The sequence below is a fragment of the Felis catus genome, chromosome C1 (genome assembly GCF_018350175.1).
Source record: "Felis catus isolate Fca126 chromosome C1, F.catus_Fca126_mat1.0, whole genome shotgun sequence".
Lineage (NCBI taxonomy): Eukaryota > Metazoa > Chordata > Mammalia > Carnivora > Felidae > Felis > Felis catus.
In genome coordinates, this window is record NC_058375.1 from 98,385,929 (window position 1) to 98,406,571 (window position 20,643).

A 20,643-nucleotide genomic window follows, 5' to 3' on the forward strand; every position below is an offset into this window, starting at 1 on the left:
AGGGCTGGTTTCCTCTCATTTGTCTGCGTTCTGTGTGCGTGAATTCAGGTCGGTGTCTTTCCCCTGGGCCTCCCCTGCTCCCAGCTCTGCCCCCAGGTCAAGTTCCTTGTTATTTGTGCTGCTCTGGCATGAGTGTGTGCATGCATGTGTGTGTTCCCCATCAGCACCAGAGGACGCCGGGCTCACACTGTCCAATTCAGCAGGCCGTAATTCACGTGGTTCATGTTGATTCGTACTAAGCGCTTGAAATGTGGCTTCTGAACGGAGAGGTGCTCTCAGTAAAAGACGCACTCGATGTCAAAGATTTAGTACGGAAAATAAAGCGTAACATGTCTCAATATGCTTTTATATGGATTACACACAGCATTGATAATATCGTGGATAGATTGGGTTAAACTAAATATGTTATCCATATTAATTTCACCTCTTTTTAAAGCGTGGCCACGAGATCATGTAAAATGACATATGTGGCTCCTGTAACATTTCTGTGGGACGGTGGTCATCTGGACTGATGATGGAGACTTTGAGATGCATTAGCCGAGTCACAGGCTTTGTCTGCACTTGCGCTGGTAACCTGCAAATGTTAAGGCTCTGTGTGATGAGTAGGTAGGCTTTCAACAATCACATTCCATAACTTGGAACCGCGGAGACACTCTGTCGTCATGTGTACCTTCAGGATGCCACATCGAGTCAAGTTTCTCAGGTGGTCCCTCTTCCCTGGCCAGGCTGATGTCCTGTGCATGTCCTCGTGTGTGGCATAGAGAGCCTCGTGCTCACTGGCTTAGGGCTGGACGGAGGCTGCTGGTGACTCAGACCTGGCTGCAGACCCCCCGTATACCATGAGTATGTTTGTCCTAGGCAGTATCCAATCACTTGCCACCAAGTCTGGGCTGGATCACTTCTCTTTGACCTTGACATGTTTAGGATGCAGCTCAGCAGGAAAGGACTTTAAAGATTAGGTAGTCTAATCTTTCCATTTCACAAAAGAGGGCACCAAGACTCAGCCGTATGGGGCGAGAGGGTGGTTTTTATGAGCTTTAGACGTTGGCAGCAGAAGTTGCAAGTTCAAATCCTAGCTCTGCCACTTCTTAGCCAGGAGAACTTGGGTAGGTTAGTTGAACATTTCTGGGTTCAGTTTAGATGCCTGTCTAATTAAATGAGGATCATCATATCTCTCTCAAGGAATTGTTGTAAGAATGAAATAAAAGATGCTTGTAAATGCCATGGACTAAATATTTGGGCCTCCTCTCCCCCCATATTCATATATTATTAAACCTACCCCTCAAAGTGTTGGTGTCGGTGGGTGGGGCCTTTAAGCCCATTAGGGCTCTGCCCTCTTGTATATGATTAATGCTCTTATAAAGGGGACCCAGGGAGCTCCCTCATCCCTTCTGCCTTGTGAGGACACAGCACAAAGACGGCCATTTACAGACCAGACACCGAATCTGCTGGCGCCTTGACCTTGGACTTCCCAGCCTCTGGAACTGTGAGAAATACATTTCTGTTGTTTATAAGCCAGCCAGTCTATGGTACTCTGTTAGAGCAGCCCAAATGGACTGAGACAGTAAATTACTCCTACTGTGATCTGGCAGAAAGTGAGTACTTGATAAATAGTGATTACTCTCGAAAGGTCCTACAGCCGATTCACAGCCGAGGTTGGGCTTAGAGCCCAGATCTCAACTTTCTATTCCAGTGTCCTTGTTTTATGGGATACACCAGGCTGGGCATAACCTGTCGCCTCTAAAGTCAAATCACCAGGTCTCAGAGATCAGTTGCCCACAGCTCTGCTAAGTGTTCCTGCAGCCTCCTGGTCTGCCACACGAATTGCACTCCTGTTTTGTACCGCGCTGAGCCATTGGCTTGTCTATGTCCCCCGGGCTCTGCAAGCTCATTGAAGGCAGGGTCTGTACCTCCTTCACTATCACTGCCCTTTTATTCTTTCAACAGTATGCTGAGGACTATCCTGCACCAGGCCTTTTCCTAGACTTCTGGGGTGTATCAGGGAACACAAGCAGACAGAGATCTTGCCTTTGTGGAGCTCAATTTCTAGTTGGGGGAGATGGATGCCATATTGGAAGGTTATGCAGGATTCAGCTTATGCACAGTCAGGATCCATGGACTGGCCTGGCAACGGCTTGGTCTGTGCCTGCCAGCCTGGGGCCACTGGTGCCTGCATTTTGAGGCAGTCCTGGGGCCACCCACTGCTGCCACTCCTACAGCTCCGGGGCCAGTTGCAAGGAGTGTCCCTCAGGTTGCTTCCAGGCACGCCCCATAGGCACTCGCCCGGTGCCTGTCCTGCATCTTTCAACTCCCACCTTCCACTCTGCGGCTTCCTGTTCCCATGAAGGTGAGGAGCCCCCTCTGGGCTCATCTGCTTTCACATCGCTTGGATGTATGAGGGTGTTCAGACCCACAGGGTGGACTTTGACCAATGAGAGACAGAGACTGAAGGCTACATTCTTCTCTCTTGGGCAGATTGTTTGGAGATGCACTGCTTCATCCAGACTCTCTGAAGCTGTCCTGTGCGACCCAGCCCTCACTTTTTACAACACTGTGGGCATTTGGAAACATTTTCCCTCAGGTTTATTCTCCCTGCTTTTGTGCTCTACCCCCTTTTCCCTCATGTCCACTTCCCTGGATCGTATTCCTTTAAATTACATTTTCTAGGGAACCGGGCCAAGGAAGTAGGGTGATAAGTGCTGCAGAGAAAGAACATTTAGAGCGGGTAAAAAGGGGGGTCAGGTGTGCTGGTGAAGGGTGGCAGCTTCCAACAGGATTGTCAGTATCAGCCTTGTGGAAAGGTGATATTTGAACAAAGGCTCGAAGGTGAGGAAGTTAGCCACTCTGGGGAAAGGACATTCCGGGGTGGGGAAAGGAGGGAACAGCAAGGCATCAAGCCAGAAGGGGGCAGGCGTGGTCACGGCACAGCAGCAAGGCCAGGGTGGCTTTGGAGGTTCAGAGGGAGAGGTGCAGGAGGTGAGGTCAGAGGGCTGTGGGGGGGGGGGGGAAGGGGGGTATCTTACAGCTTACAGGTCACTGTAATGATGTGAGCTTTTGCTCAAGTGCACAGGAGGCTGTGCTGAATTTTGCCCAGCGGCGTGACATGGCACCTTGGTGCGCCTGATAGATAACGCCATGCCTGGCACACAAGGGGCGCTCACTCAGTGTTTGTGGACTTGAAGCAGGATGAGCAGGTGATCTTTCATGGACCCTGCTGGGGAGCAGTGCCCTGCAGAGGAACCCCCCCCCCCCCCAGCCATGTAGAGGCTAGAGGCTGACTTGGACGTTTCTAAGCAAGAGTTGAAAACAGATGGAAACAAAATGCCAGTGTTAATCCAAAAAGCATGTGGAAGAAAGATCAAATGGGAGAAGAGAATGAATATGTTTTCAGAGGAGCTGTCTGCCTCCTTCAGAACCAGATTTGTGGGAAGCCAGCCGAAACAACCTTGTGACTTGCGGCAGAAAGTGGGTTTTTGACTGTATCCGGGGAGTTGGGAAAAGTGTATCCACCTTCCCCACACCCTAGCAGTGAGGGGAGGGCTCTCCACTACCAACCAAGCAAGTTCTGTGAGCTTGGATTTGCTGGAAATGTACACAACCGAGTTTTCCATCGTTGGTTCTATGAAATCTCTTTGTGGGGGTCCTTTCGGGTTCGAGTTCTGTGGATCACGTACTTTTGGGTTCTGGGTGGATTTAGTGGCTGGATCCATTACCACCCCCCCCACCCCCACCCCCCCGCCCCCATCATGGCTTGGTTGAGGGCAGCAGGAGTGTCAGGAACAAGAATCCTCATCATGCATCCTCGTTTTCTCCAGGGCTTGTCTTCTTCCCTGACTCCTTCTCTTTGTCTTCACCTCTCAATGATTACGAGTGTCAGAGGAGAAAGAGTCTGGGGTGGTGCCTGGGGAGTTCGAGTTCTTGGAACATAGACAAGGCAATAGGTCAGCGGGAGCATCTCAAACATCTTCTCTAATAAGGAGCAATGCCTGCTTCCAGAGAGCAGAAAAGAAGGAAAATGTAACAACATGAATCCTTTTATTCTGGGTGCAACGGGTCAGGGGGAGGGGAGATTGAGTGGGTTTTAGAGTCTGAATTGGACATGATATTGATGATTAATTTTAAGGAAATCTGGAGACTTGTGCCCGGGCCAAGGAAAATGGCTGGGCTCTTTGTCAAGAATCTTGTACGTCAGTCTTCCTAATCACGTTATGTTGATGTGCAGCTACCCCTCAGCTATGCTGCTGGGAGAGAAGGCAAAGCTCGAGGATTCTTAAGTATTTTCCAAGAAAGACCACATAAATGTTTGGAATCTAAAAAGATCATTTAGTATCTAATAGGTGAAGAGATTGAGCCTTGGGAGAGTAAATAACACACTGTGTGTCCGCAGAACATCTGAGAGCCTTACAAGTGGAAGCAGCCCATTGGGCAAGAACAGGTCTCAGACTTGTATAGGATGTGCTGCCATTACCCAGATGGGCAGTTGGGGCCACAGTGAGGCCCAGTTGTTCACAGGCACACCGCTAGGCGTTACCTGGCTTTCTTGGTAGCCAGAGGAGCATATCATAGTCAAAATACACATAGCTGTTGTTTCGTTATGGGTTTTCTTGAATACCATAATATGGTTTATAGAAATATAGGAAGCAGGATTTCAAAATTTAATTAATATAAAAGCAATGTAAAACCCCATCGCTATATCCTTGATTGTGGGAAAAGGAGTGGTATGGCCCATTCCTAAACCACTTATCATTAGCCAGGGAAGCCCTCCATGAAAGTGTAGAAACAGTTCTGTTTTTCACTTTCTGCCCTATATCCCATCCCATCTGGAACCCACAGGAGTATAGGTTTGGGAATGGCTTTTCTGTGTTCCTTGACCTGTCCCAGCTCTTCATCTATACGGGACCTTTATTCTAAACCAGGGATGGCAAACCACACTCCACAAACCAAACCCAGCCCATTGGTTATGTTGGTATGTGAGTTAAGAATGGTTTTTACATTTTTAACTGATTGAAGCAATCAAAGGCGAATGTTTTGTGACGTGAATATTTTACAAAATCTAAATCTCAGCCTCCATAAACAAAGTTTTACTGAAAAAATAGCTACTCTTCTTTATTTACCTATTGTGCTAAATGGCACAACATGCTAAGTGCCAAGGGGCAGAAGTGAGTGGTTAAGACGGAGACTGAATGTCCCACAAAGTCTAATATTTCCTGTCTGACCCTGTGTACTCCTATGATATTCAGATCGGTAAGGGGACCTCTTGCCCCGGACACTGTCTTTCTCTCCTTTGCCCTTGACCCCTCAGTCATTTTAACACTTTCTTCCCCACCCCTTCCCATCTTACTTTTCTTTGTTCATTGGCACAGCTCATCAGTCAGTCCCTGGATGGCAGGGAGTGGGACTGGAGGTGGGGAATGAGAAAGCCAGAGCAGGGAAAGGAGGTTCTCCCCTTGTCTGGCCACAGCCTGGAGTCACCAAAAGACCACCAGAGCTTTCATGCCATCAGGAGGGACTCCGTCTTTTCCTTTCTGGATTATAGTCTAGAAGAATTCCTGAATTTTTCTCTATGTTTAGCTCATGGTAACCTCTTTATGCCTTAGGAAAGCAGGGGTTTGGGGAGGAAACAATCTGTCCTGCATAAATGCATTCTCTGTATGGGGATGAGAATTTACAATGTAGAGGGCCTGTCAAAGGTTACACATTCTTACTGTCAACTGACTGACTTCTTCTGTGAACACAATCTCCATATTATGGTTTCTTTGCCTTTGTTAATTCCTTTTCTTCCACTGGGATCTGCCCCTTTCTCCACCTGTGTCTTCTCCTTCTTTCAAGAGCTGCTCATGTCCTCTCTGCTCTACTAAGCTTTTCCAGACTGTCTGTTACAAAATTTTTTCTCAAGTCTTAGGAAAGTACTTCCTTTCTATTTTTCACTGGGCTCTTGGGATTGTTCGGGACTGTCTTGCTGTCTGGTTTCCATCACCCTGATCTCTGTGTCCATGATCTCTGTTCCAGTGCAGACTCACCTTTCTCCTGAACCCCTAGAGGTGGCCCTAAACTGCAACCCACTATAGGCTCTGGAGCATCTGTCTGAGCTGTAAAGCTGACCACCTTGACACCTGCTTCAAACCCTTCACTGCCCTCTGGAGAAGGTGTATGAAGCCTCATTTGAGCTGGTTCCCATCTCCCTCTCCAATCTCATCTCCTGCTTCAAATTCCATGCTCTGGAAAAACCAAATTAATTATTATCTAATACACCATTCCTTACATCTTCCTCTCTGCCTAGGATGTTTTTCTGCCGTTCCACCCAGTACCCTCCTTTTTAAAATTTATATTCAAATTAGTTAACATACAGTATAGTCTTGGCTTCAGGAGTAGAACCCAGTGATTCCTCTCTTACATATGACACCCAATGCTCATCCTGAGAAGTGCCCTCCTTGATGCCCATCACTCATTTAGGCCATCCCCCCCTACCTCCAGCAGCCCTCAGTTTGTTCTCTGTATTTAAGAGTCTCTTATGGTTTGCCTTCCTCCCTGTTTTTATCTTATTTTTCCTTCCCTTCCCCTATGTTCATTTGTTGAGTTTCTCAAATTCCACATATGAGTGAAATCATATGTTTTCTTTCTCTGATGGATTTATTTTGCTTAGCATAATACATTCTAGTTTCATCCGTGTTGTTGCAAATGGAGAGACTTCATTCTTTTTCATTGCCAAGTAGTATTCCATTGCATATATATCACATCCTCTTAATCCATTCATCAGTCTATGGACATTTGTGCTCTCTCCATAATTTGGCTATTGTTGATAGTGCTTCCATAAACATTGGGGTGCATACACCCCTTTTAACCAGCATTTTTGTATCCTTTGGATAAATTCTTGGTAGTGAAGTTGCTGGCTCATAGAGTAGTTCTATTTTTAATTTTCTGAGGAACCTCCATACTGTTTTCCAGAGTGGCTGCACCAGTTTGCATTCCCACCAGCAGTGCAAAAGAGATCATTTTTCTCCACATCCTCACCAACATCTGTTGTTTCCTGAGTTAATTTTAACCATTCTGACTGATATGAGGTGGTATCTAATTGTGGTTTTGATTTGTATTTCCCTGATGATGAGTGATACTGAGAATTTTTTCATGTATCTGTTTGCCATCTGGATATTTTCTCTGGAAAAGGGTCTGTTCATGTCTTCTGCCCATTTCTTCACTGGATTATTTGTTTTGGGGGTGTTGAGTTTGGTAAGTTCTTTATAGATTTTGGATACTAACCCTTTATCTGATATATCATTTGCAAATATCTTCTTCCATTCTGTCAGTTGCCTTTTAGTTTTGTTGATTGTTTCCTTTGCTATGCAGAAGGTTTTTATCTTGATGATGTTAAAGTATGTTCCTTCTATCCTAATTTTCTTGAGGGTTTTTATCAAGAAAGGATGCTGTATTTTATCAAATGCCTTTTTTTCGTCTATTGACAGGATCATATGGTTCTTAGCTTTTCTTCTATTAATGTGGTGTATCACGTTGATTGATTTGCAAATATTGAACTGCCCTGCAGCCAGGAATGAATCCCACTTGATCATGGTCAATAATTCTTTAAATGTACTGTTGAATTCGATTTGCTAGTATCTTGATGAGAACTTTTGCATCCGGATTCAACAGGGATATTGACCTATAATTCTTCTTTTTAGTGGAGTCTTTGTCTGGTTTTGGAATCAAGGTAATGCTGCCTTCATAGAATGACTTTGGAAGCTTTCCTTCCATTTCTAGTTTCTGGAACGGTTTGAGAAGAATAGGCATTGACTCTGCTTTAAATTTCCAGTAGAATTTGGGAGATTTTTGATAATTGATTCAATTTCTTTGCTGGTTATGGGTCTGTTCAAATTTTCTATTTCTTCCTGTTCGAGTTTTGGTAGTGTGTAAGTGTCTAGGAATTTGTCCATTTCTTCTAGATTGTCCAGTTTGTTGGCATATAATTTTTCATAATGTTCTCTTCTAATTGTTTGTATTTCTGTGGTGTTGGTTGTGATCTCTCCTCTTTCATTCATGACTTTATCTATTTGGGTCCTCTGTCTTTTCTTTTTGAGAAGTCTGGCTAGGAGTTTATCAACTGTCTTTATTCTTTCAAAAAACAGCTCTTAGTTTCAGTGATCTTTTCTGCTGTCTTTTTTTTTTTGTGATTCTGTATCATTTATTTCTGCTCTAATCTTTCTTATTTCCCTTCTGTTGCTGGCCTTGGGCTTTATATGCTGCTCCTTTTCTAACTCTGTTAGGTGTAAAGTTACGTTGAATTCAGCAAAGTTGCAGGATATAAAGTTAGTGTACAGAAATTGGTTGCATTTCTATACACCAATAATGAAGCAACAGAAAGAGAAATCGAGGAATCAATCCCATTTATAATTGCACCAAAACCCATAAAACACCTAGGAATTAACCTAACCAGAGAGGTACAAGATTTGTACACTGAAAACTATAGAAAGCTTATGAAATAAGTTGAAGAATACAGAAAGAAATGGAAAAACATTCCACGCTCATGGATCGGAAGAGCAAATATTGTTAAAATGTCAATACTACCCAAAGCAATCTACACATTCAGTGCAGTCTCTATCAAAATAACACCAGCATTCTTCACAGAACTAGAGCAAACGATCCTAAAATTTGTATGGAACCACAAAAGACCCTAAGTAGCCAAAGTCATGTTGAAAAAACAGTCCCCTTTTTTCTAACTAACTCTTGTTTATACTTAAAGGCTCAGTTCTGGGGCCAGTGCTTCCAGAAATCCTTCCTAGACTTCCCTCATTTTCCCTCACCAGGTTGGATTAAGTGTTTATTGATCTATGTTTCCAAATGCCTAACTTTGTGATTATGTTCTCTACATTATATTGTATTTGTTTCCGGGATTATTTCTCTCCCAGTAAATTATCCTAAGGACTAAGTCCTATGTATCTTTATATTACTAGTTGTTCCTTTGGCCTCCGAATTATAACAGGTACATAATAAATGTTTATGAGTAGGCAAAAAGATAGATGGTAAATCCCTTCAGGACAGATGGTGTTTTACACATTTGTATTCCGAGGACCTGGCTCAACACGTGTTTTCACTGCTGGTAAGGACGATTCCACATTGTTGTTCTCTGGGTTAAAGATGTCATTGCAGACTTTTGGCCAAACCTGTGCCTTAGAGCAGGCCCTGCAAGTCCTGTCTGTTCTCCAACACACTTCTTGGCTTATATTATGTAATAATAATGATAAAAATAATCACAGTTTGAGTGGTTGGTCTTTGTGTATTAGGTGTTCTAATACATAATCACTAATCCTCAACAGAACCCTGCAAAATTAGTATTATTCTTTGCCAAAAAAAACCTGATGTACAGAGAAGTTAAATGAATTTCCCTACATTGTATAGCTAGTCACTGGCAAAACCTTGATATGAATCCAAGTGTGCCCAGCTGCAAAACCTTTCATCTTCCCATGTTATCTATCTCTTAAAAAAATTTTTTTTTAATGTTTATTTATTTTTGAGACAGAGGGAGACAGAGTGCGAGTGGGGAGGGGCATAGAGAGAGGGAGACACAGAATCTGAAACAGGCTCCGGGCTCTGAGCTGTCAGCACAGAGCCCGATGCGGGGCTCGAACCCACGAACCGTGAGATCATGACCTGAGCCGAAGCCGGACGCTTAACCGACTGAGCCACCCAGGCGCCCCATCTATCTCTTTTTTCATACCTACAACTTATATTTTAACATCAACAAAACTAATAGTAATTAGTAATTACTAGTTAGTAATTAGTAATTCCAACGAAAGTAATAGGAGAAAGAAAGAAAAAAAAGGAAGGAAGGAAGGAAGGAAGGAAGGAAGGAAGGAAGGAAGGACGAAAGAAAGAAAGAAAGAAAGAAAGAAAGAAAGAAAGAAAGAAAGAAAAGGAAATTTTAGCCACTAACTATCCTGCTACATGAAGAAAATCCAGCTGTTTAAATTTGCCCATGTTCTTGTCCTGTAACTGTCCATATGTGTATCAAGTGAACATGGGTAGACATGCTATTTGTGCTCTGTTTTTTTTTTTTAACCCAACATTACATCAAAAGCATTTTCTAATGTCTGGTCATAATCTTCAAAATTGTAACTTTAATGGCATATACTTAATTTCTCATCTTGGTGTTAATAACAAGGCTCTTCCAACTCCAACAGCACCTCCACCCCTTTCCCTTTCACTCCCTGCTCTACTAGTGCATCTGGGCTTTATTGGAGGCAGCCGTGAAGAGAGTACTGAACTTGGAGCCAGAAAAATTGGATGGTGTCCCAGATCTGACAGTAAATAGCTGTGTGACCTTGGGCAAGTCAAATTCCTTCAGTTCTGAGCTCCTCCTTTGGTCTGTGGGCACCTTTAGGGCAGAAACTGTTTTACATCTCTATTGTAGGCTTTGTGTCTGTCACAGAGTATGAGATCAAAACATGCTTAAGAAAGGCTCTCAACTTCCTCGTCTGTAAAATTGGATAATTAAGCCTATTCCCTAAGGATATGGTCATCAGATGAAGTTAAACACACATACACACACACACACACACACACACACACACACACACTTATACATATATGTACCCTGCAGTTGTAAATCATGGAAATATAAGCATAACTGCTATAATTGCTAGGTTTATACAATTCACAATAAAAGTCTATTCAATTATCTGGAAGAACAGTGAAATTCTTGATGGAATGTTGCATCTTCTATCCAGATGTTTGGCATCCTGTAGGCACAGTAGACCATAGACTTAAAGAAATTGTTATTCACTGTTTATGTCAAATTGTCTGTATTCCCTCTTCATGATGTTCTCTACTTTGACAATAGAGGCTGCATGTGCTTAAATTGCTGGGTATGGCAGCTTGCTCAGCCATTCCCTTAAAGTGCACTTTGGTATTAATATAAAAGATGAGGAATATTAAACATTCAAGTCTAAGGGATGCAGTAGTTTGCAAGAACTCATTCTAGTTAGTGCAGTCCTTTGCCTGGGGATAGAAAGTGCTGGGATGGTTTGGTTTTATCCTTAAAGAAACAGACCAAGAGCGTGGGGACAGTTTTCTATACTTCTTTAAGAATTAGGACAATAGTCTTACAGAATATCAGGAAGTAGTGCAGAAGCCTGCTTTGTTTTGATTACCAGTTGCATGGAATATGTTTTTCCCTTTCAGTCTATGTGTGTCCTTAAAGCTGAAATCTCTTGTAGTCCGCATATAGTTAGATCTTGTTTTATTTATTTATTTATTTATTTATTCATTTATTTATAATAAACATCCAACCATGCCTTTTGATTTTAGAATTTAGTCCTTTTACATTTAAAGTAATTATTGATAGGTATATTATTGCCATTTAAAAAATTGTTTTCTGGCTATTTTGTAGTCCTTTTGTTCCTTTCTTCCTCTGTTGCTATCTTCCTTTGGGTTTTGATGATTTTCTGTGGTGGGATGCTTGGCTTTCCTTCTTTTTCTCTTTTGTGTATTTACCATAGGTTTTTGCTTTGCGGTTAACATGAAGCTTACTTAAAACTTCCTATACTTATAACTGTCTATTTTAAGCTGGTAAGAACTGCAAATGCATATAAAAACTCTACATTTTTATACTCTCCCCCACATTTTGTGTTTTTTTTTTTAAATTTTTTTTTTCAACGTTTATTTTTGGGACAGAGAGAGACAGAGCATGAACGGGGGAGGGGCAGAGAGAGAGGGAGACACAGAATTGGAAACAGGCTCCAGGCTCTGAGCCATCAGCCCAGAGCCTGACGCGGGGCTCAAACTCACGGACTGCGAGACCGTGACCTGGCTGAAGTCGGACGCTTAACTGACTGCGCCACCCAGGTGCCCCACATTTTGTGTTTTTTAAAAAATATTTATTTATTTTTTGGGGGGGAGCGTAAGTGGGGGAGGGGCAGACAGGGAGACAGGATCTGAAGCAGGCTTTGCACTGATAGGCTGATAGCAGAGAGCCAGATGTGAGGCTCGAACTCAGAAATGTGAGATCATGACCTGAACTGAAGATGGATGCTCAACCAACTGAGCCACCCAGGTGCCCCTCCTCCCACATTTTATGTTTTTAATGTTACACTTTACATCTATTTATATTGTATATACCTTAACAAATTATTGCAATTTAGTTATTTTAGTACTTCTGTGTTTTAACTTTTATATGACAGTTATAAATGATTTGCCTTCAACCATTACAATATTAGAGTATTCTAAATTTAACTTTACCAGTGAGTTTTATACTTTCATATGTTTCATGTTACTAATTAGCATCCTTTCATTTCAGCTTGAAGAACTCCTTTTAACTTTTTTTTTTGTTTGTTTTTTTTGGTAAGGCCAGTGTAGTATTCCTTTAGCTTTTGTTTGTGTGGGAAACCCTTTATTTCTCCTTAACTTCTAAAGTACTGCTTTGCTGGGTAGAGTATTCTTGGTTGGTAGTTCTTTTCTTTCAGTACTTTGAATATATCATCCACTCCCTTCTATCCTGCGAGGTTGCTGCTGAAAAATATGCTTAGTCTTAGGGGTGTTTCCTTGTATATAACAAATTGCTTTTCTCTTGCTGCTTTTAAGATTCTCTCTTTGTCTTTAACTTGACGATTTAATTGTAATGTGTTTTGGTGTGAGTCTTGTTAGTTCTCCTTATTTGGTACTCTTTGGGCTTTCTAGATCTGGGTATCTGTTTCTTTCCCCAGAAAGATTAGGGAAGCTTTCAGCCATTATTTCTTTGAATAAGCTTCTGCCCATTTCCTTCTCTCTCTTCTCCTTCTGAGGTCTCCATAATGCATATATTGGTTCTCTTGATATTGTCCTATAAGTCCTTTAAACTATCTTTAGTCTTTCATTCCTTTTTCTTTTGCTTCTCTGATTGGATGGCTTCCATTGCTCTGTCTTTGAGTTTGCTGATTCTTTCTTCTGTTTGACCTAATCTTTTGTCAAACCACTTTACTGAATTTTCATTTTAATTATTGTATTCTTCAGCTCTATGATTTCTGTTTGTTACTTTTCCGTATTTTATGTCTTTCTTGAAATTTTTACTTTATTACATGCATTGCTCTCCTGGCCTTAGTGAGCATCTTTATGAACATTATATTGAACTCTATTGGGTAAATCACTTATTTCCATTTCATTGAGATTGATTTCTGGAGACTTATCTTTTGTTTGGAATGCAGTCCCCTAGTTCTTCACTTTCCCTGGCTCTCTGTGTTGGTTTCTGTGCATTAGATACCACAGCTACCTCTTCCAGTCTTGACAGATTGGTCTCATGTACGAGTTGAACCTTGTCAATAAGCCTGTCCAGAGCTCCTGGTTGACTCACAAACTTCTGTGATTGTCCAAGCTGCTGTCTTTGTTCTTGGTGGCTCCCAGCAGTTAAGGGTGTGCCAAGACCTGTCAATGTCTCAAAGGGGAGGATCTCAGTCAGCACCTAGATGCAGGTTGGTTGGAAAAAAGTTGGAACAGTAGATACTGAGTCCAAACCCATCACTCCTCAAGGAGAAGCAGGGATTTGTAAGTTCCCTCTTGAATGTGTGTTGCCATGCCAGGGGTGGGGTTTATGGAGAAATTCTGTCTCAGCTTCTCTTGTCCTTTTTTTTTCTCATTTGCCCCATGTGTGGGATTTACTCAGCTAGTTTCTGGATTTCTTTCAGGGCCAGTTGCTCCATATGTAGATGAGATTTGGTGTGTCTGTGGGAGGAGGTGAGTTTGGGAGCCTCCTATGTTGCCATCTTGAACCATAACTTCTTACAATTTCTTTTTGACATTTTACTGGAGGCCACAAATGATAATCTTGCACATGAAAAATCCTAAAGAATTCACAAAAAAATGATAACAGTAAAAAGTGAGTTTAGTCAGGACACAAGATAAAAAGAATATATAAAATTTAGTTTTAATTCTATACCTTAGTAATAAAAATTGGAAAGTTAAGTTTAAAAACAATACAATTTATAAGAATATAAAAAACTAGAAATACTTAGGGATAAACTTGACCATTTTGTGCCAGACTTGTACAAGGAAAACTATAAAACACAGTTGAGTGAAATTAAAGAAGATCTAAATAAAATTGAGAGATAAACCATGTTCCCATATCAGAAGACTCAATATTGCTAAAATTCTCCCTAAATGGAACCATTGATGCAACAGAAACCTAACAAGAATTCCAGCATGTTTTATCATTAAAAATTATACAGGCTAATTCTAATATTTTATGTAATTGCAAAAGACTTAGACCAAAATACTTTTTTAAAGAGGAAGAAATTGAGAGGACTAAACTGCTTGATTTTAAGACTTACTATGAAGCTACAATAAATAAGACAGTGTAATACTTATGTAAGGGTAGACATGTAGATCAATGGGACAAAACAGAGAGTTCAGAAAAGACCCACATATATATGGACAATCGATTTCCACTAAGGTGCAAGGTAATGCAATGGGAATAGTACATTTTTTTCAGAACAGTTGGCAATCCATTTGGAAAAAAATGAACCTCAGCACTTAACTCCCTCCTTATACAAGTATTATCTTGAAATTAATCATAGATCTAAAAGTATAAGCTAAAACTAAAAAACTTCTTGAAGAGAGCAAAGCAGAAAATCCTCGCAAAATTGGAGTAAGCAAAACTTTTATAGATGTAGCAAAGAAAAAAAACGGAACTATGAAAATTGTTAAAAATTGTTTAATTTTCATAAATAGTAAAAAGTTTTGCTCTTTGTCACCATTAAGCATATGAAAAAGGAAGGCCATGACCTGGGAGAAAATGGCTGTCTTACATGTATCTGACAGGACTTCTCTTTGGAATATATAAAGACTTCTTATAGAATAATAAAAATGTAGCCTAGTAAAGATTTTAATAGGCACTTCACAAAGGAAGATATACAAAACCCTTTGAAGCAAGTTAAATGGATAGAAAAAAAAAGAGCCATTTCACAATGATAAATGTGAAACATTTCATTATGATTTAATCAGGAAAACCTCATCATAAATGAGTACTCACTTAACAGCAGGGCTTTTATATCTATGAAGCAAAAACTGACAGAACTAAAGGAAGACCCAAATATACATCACAGATGGAGTTTTTAAAGTCTTCATTCAGAATTCCGCACCTTACATTTCTACACTGTGTGTTGCCCTGGGCAGTCCGCCCTGACCACAGGGAATGTTTTATCAGGCACCAGGAGGTCTGCATTTCATTCAATTAATCAACAGAGATAGACTAAGCTTCTTGCATGTGCCAGAATTTCCTGGAGGCAGCAATCCAGAGGCAGTCTGCCTTCTGGGTTCGTGGGTTAATGAAGCACACAGGTAAGTACGCCTCCCTGAGCCTCAGTTTTCCTGTTGATTAAGTGTGGGTAACAGCAACATGAAAATACTGTAAATGACCAGCAGCATATGAGTGCATCACTAGATTGTGATATAAACTTGACAGTTCTATACATCAATGAAAACAGATAAGCTAGAACTACATTTGTCAATGGGGATAAGTAACTTAAGTGAAAAAAGCACACTGGAGAAGGATACATTTGAATGATCATTCATATAAAGGTTTAAAACATGCAAAACAATAATAGATTATAGATACATCTTTTTATACAGCCCTTAAAAATCTTAGTGGTTTAATGAAACCAAAGTTTGTCATTTATGCAAAGTATTTCAGGTAGTCCAACTCTGCCTTGTAAATATGTCACCTGGATCATGGGTCTCCTGGGGTAAGTAGTTGTGGGAGGGGAAAATAGGCTTTTACAAACCAGGCACACTGGTTGGTAACTTTCTTAGCTTGGAAGTGACATGTGTCACTTCTACTCTAGCCACTTGGCCCTAATCCAATTGTAGACAAAGCTGGAAAACCTAGGGAAGCACATGCAATACTTAATGTTTTGCATACCAATAATTGGAAACAAAAAAGATGGTCCTTTGCAACTGGTCATATACACAAGATCAGGAAGTAAAATGGCTTTGCATTTCTCAGTAATAACATTGGAAATCCGAAGGCAGTGGAGTAATGCTTTCAAACATTTCAAAGTGATTTGTAACTTAGAATTTGATACCTAACCAAACTATCAGTCAAGGGTCAGTGTAGAATAAAGCCATTTCAGACAAGCTCTCAACCAATTTGCTTTCCATAGATCCCTTCTCTGGAAGCAGCCAGAGAATGTACTTCATTAAGTTGAGAGAGAAAACTAAGTGGGAGGAAGACAAAGAATATAGGACACAGGAGAAAGGCAAAAAGAATTCTCAGGACTATTGTGGGGGAGATCTCCACAATAGTGGGGCACCTGGCTACAAGGAAAACAGGAGCAGGTGGGAAGACTCCCAGAGAGGCTTCTTCAAGACAATGTAATTGACAGACTACCTGAAGTATCTGAATATACTGAGAGAAAAATTAAACAGTTGCCAATGAACTTGTTGCATTAATCATAGTTATTTAGAAAACAAGGAAAATGGAAAAGGTAAATTATTAAATACAGAAAAAACAAAAAGTTGTGCAGGGAAGGAATTTAATTATAGCTTAGCACACAACTCAGCTGTGAATTGCAGAGTGGTTATCATTGTGTATCCTGAATATTGATCTATTCAAAATTGTGCTCTAAGTATATTGGGAGAACGAAGGGGTGGGAAGGATGCTTGTGGGATGGTGCAGTGGGAGGGAGGAAAGAGAGCCAAACTTCATCTTTTACCGTGGGAAAGTAATTGATAATTTCTAAAACTAATATATATATATATATATATATATATATATATATATATATATATAGTAGCAAGAGGTATGAAGTCAGTACCGAAAGAACCAGACAGAGGAAATCAGCAAGTGGTTGCCTATGGGAAGGAAGAAATGGGAGTGGGAAGTCTGGGGATCACTCTTTGACTTAATAAACCTTATTGTCCTAGTTGGCTTTATAAATTATGTGCTTGTATAGCTTGGTTAATAGTAAAAAGTTAAAAAAAAAAAGAGCAAGTTCTAGACTGATAGATATAGCCTGATACAATTTTTATAAATGCCACCACACCATATTTTATAGGCACACTCAGGTGTGTGCGAATGACCGGAGAAAGTCTAGGATATCCACCAAACTGGAAACCATTATCCCTGGGGAGGTCAGCCTGGCATTTGAAGCTATGTATATAATTTTTGATAAAGAATTTGGCTTTATTGTTCTGAAAAATGTAGTCATATGTTATTCGTGAAATTAAGTGTAAACAAAACCCAAATTTTGTTATTTATAGAAGGCAAAACAGTGTTTTGGGATGTAAGTCTGGGATGTAATAGCCTAATTAAAAAGCCATTTTTGAACCTGCCTCACTTTTGCAGAGCTGTTTGTGGAAATGTCCACAGGGAGAGTCAGCCTGAGCAAAGGGACAGCCGTGAGAGGGAGTAACAGAAGGGGTACCAAAGTGGACCACACAGGAGACTTGCACTGAACCTCACCACTGTAGGTACCTGTGTGGCCCTTGCTCAGTCCGAGGCCCACAGAGAGGTCTGAACATTTTCTTTCTTCCCCCACATCCATTATTCACTATCATATTCATTCAAAATCCATTTGCATTCATCTTTTCACCATCCACTTGCCATCCACCCATCGTCCTCCGTGTATACGTTGAACCATCCGTTAACCGTACACCACTCACTACCTACCACCCAGCTTTCATCTCTCCTCCATCTACCATGTACCATTCACCTTTTACATGACAATCTTCTATGATGTAGCCATCCATCATCTCACCATCAGCCATTCATCACCCAGTCATCGTGTACCCACCACCTGCCTTCCATCTACGATTCTACAGTACACAACCCATTACCCACCCACCTAGCAACCACCCATTTATTTGCCATTTATGTCCCATGCATGCATCATCCAGCCACCATCTACTTGTTCGCCACTTTCAGTTAGAAGGTCCATTCAGGAGGAAGCTGATTGTTACTATCCTCATATTCCAGGCAGTGAGGGAAAGCTGGGATAGAGAGGGTGGGTGAGGGACCTGGCTGATGTCAATCAATGGATCAGGAAGTGTGTCAAGTTGCCGAGGAGTTTCGTCCCAGTTACAACTTCTCAACTGCTGCATACTCAGGCAAAGCGACCTGGGTTTGAATTCTGAATCCCCTACGTATGGTCTCGTGAGGTCAGCAAGTTCCTTAACTTCAATGAGCTTCAGCGACCTCTCTCTTAAAATGCTAATAATGCATGTAAAATCCTTAGTGATGCTGTATTGTGTGCCTGGCACATAGTAAGCACTCAATAAATGTTGATAATAATAATTATCAATACAAATCAGCAAGTGAAGGCTTTTATCTTCCTTTCCTCAGAAATCAAATGGGGTGTTCCATACCCAAATAGATATGCTTAGGGTTATCTGTTGTTTGGGTTCTCCATACTACCATAGAATTGACTGATTATAGGGATTTAAAAATTAATTATTTTTATGAGTTCAATGTAGTATTAAATTAGTTTATTTCTATATATTTCGGGCAGACCAAAAACGTAAGTAATATAACAAACACGCAGGTACCTACCAGCTCATTGAAAGGATAAAACATTTCAGGTTCAATGGAAACTCCTGAGCGTACCTTCTGGCAAAGTCCTGAGTGTACCTTCCAGTGCATCTCCCTCCCCAGGGGTAATAGTTTTTCTAAATTTGACATAGCATTCCCATGCATAATTTCTTGCTTTTATTACAAAGCATTACAAAGGAATGTATTTATAATCTATTATTGTTTTGCGCGTTTTAAACCCTTATATGAATGATCGTGCAAATGTATCCTTCTCCAATGTGCTTTTTTCACTTCACTTACTCATCCCTATTGACAAATGCAGTTCTAGCTCATCTGTTTTCACTGCTTACACCGTAATCTAGTGTTGCACTCATCTGCTGCTGGTTGTTTACAGTGTTTTCATGTTGTTGTTGTCATCCACACTTCATCAGTAGGAAAACTGAGGCTCGGGGAGGTGCTATTTATTTGTGTGTTTCATTAACCCATGAACCCGGGAGGCAGATTGCCTTTGGATTACTGCCTCCAGGAAATCTCTGGCACTTGCAAGAAGCTTAGTCTCTATCTGTTGAATAACTGAATGAAGTTTGCTCAGAGACACCCAGAGTCAGATCCAGTCCCAGAACGGAAACCTCCCCCATTCCCTGCGGTCAGGGAGGCTTGCCCAGGGCAACATAGGGTGTAGAAATCTAAGGTGAGGAGTTCCTTCCCTTCCTGTGTGTGAATGGGTCAGGACCTATATCATTCATGGGATTAACCGGGGCAGTAATTCTGCGTTCTTGACGAAACGTTGGTGAAATCAGGGGAACTTGAGAGGGGCGTGCTTTACCAGGAAGAAGAGCCCAGGACTCTTGGCTTTGGTTAGGCTCCTGAATTCCTGCCTATTCCTTATTACCCCACTTGCGGCCAACAGGAGATGCCCCTCACCTGCCCCATTCCTAAAGAGTTTGGGGGAAAATGCTCTCCATTCAGGCAGAAGCTCCAGGGAGGTTATAATATTCCCAGCAAATTCAGAGTGGGGGCTGGTACCAGGGCTTCTAGGAGAAGCCATATCTGTGACATGTGAAGGCTTAATTTATTCACCCAGAAGTAGGCACCCGTTGAGCTGGCCAGGGAACAGTCTCTGTTTACAGGCTGTCCAGGCCCTGCCGTGGCTCCGGCAGCAGCCCTGCCTCCACCTCCTGTGTGGAGAGCCTGGGCAGTTCACAGCAGGACCGTGCCCTGTGCCCTCTTGGTGACACACCATGCTGGGATGGTGTCCTCTGTGGAAACCTCTTGAGCGCAAATGGCCCCTTTATGACAGAAACACCACAAGAACATTCCCCAAGGGTGCTGTTTGCTCTGGTAGTTTATCTACAGATTTTCCCACCAGGATCCTGGAGCAGGTCCAGTGCACAATTGCCACTGTCATGAGATGGGAGCCGATGACCAGGGACTTAAGTAGTAGCCCTTCCCCCTTCCTTCCCCAACCCCTTGATTTCAGAGGAGTTGTTAGTGGTCAGGAGTCCCGCACCTCCTTTTTGAACTAGGAAGACGTGGGAATGAGAGGTCTTCGGGGCACTTAAAAGCAGCAACAAATAGCCCACAAAACCACTATCTGCAGCTTGAGCAACCCTTGCTATGAACCTCCCTGGAGCACAGCCAGGAAAACAACTCAAGTCAGCCCCCAAAATAGGCTCTGCGCAGGCACTTTCTTAAAGGAAAAAAGAGAGAGAGAGAGAGAGAGAGAGAGAGAAAAGTAAAACAAAACTCCACTCAGAAGCAATAATAATATTTGTAGAATGCGTTTTTAACTGTTGCTTCCTTGGCTCAAGTCTAATAATCTGGGAAAAAATATGTTATCAGCTGACAAATAGCATGGCTGTCAAGAGATTCATCACCATTTTTTTTTCCCCCAGAAGCAGCTGATTTCGGATTCAAGCGAGAGCTCTGCATAGTGTTGATTTTGCCTTCACCAAAGCTGTCAACAAAAGGGCCTGTGAGGCAAGGGCAGACGCCTTCTGAAGGTGGTGCCTGTATTTTCCCTTGCATTTTTCTAGAAGGCTTTTCAGGTTGAGTAGAGCAGACAGCCCTTGGCTGAAAGAGGCCTATGTTGTACTGGATACTTTTGCAAATGTTTGTTCCTTTGGTCCTATAACAACCCTTCCTGGTAGACACCACCAGTG

At 41.7% G+C, this 20,643-nt stretch overlaps 1 protein-coding gene across 2 annotated transcripts in view; it reads left to right on the forward strand.

Moving 5' to 3' along the window:
* LOC111561798 (cell wall integrity and stress response component 4-like) overlaps positions 1-20,643 on the forward strand; it is a 125,157-nt gene that overhangs the window by 17,449 nt on the left and 87,065 nt on the right. The window lies entirely within an intron of this gene.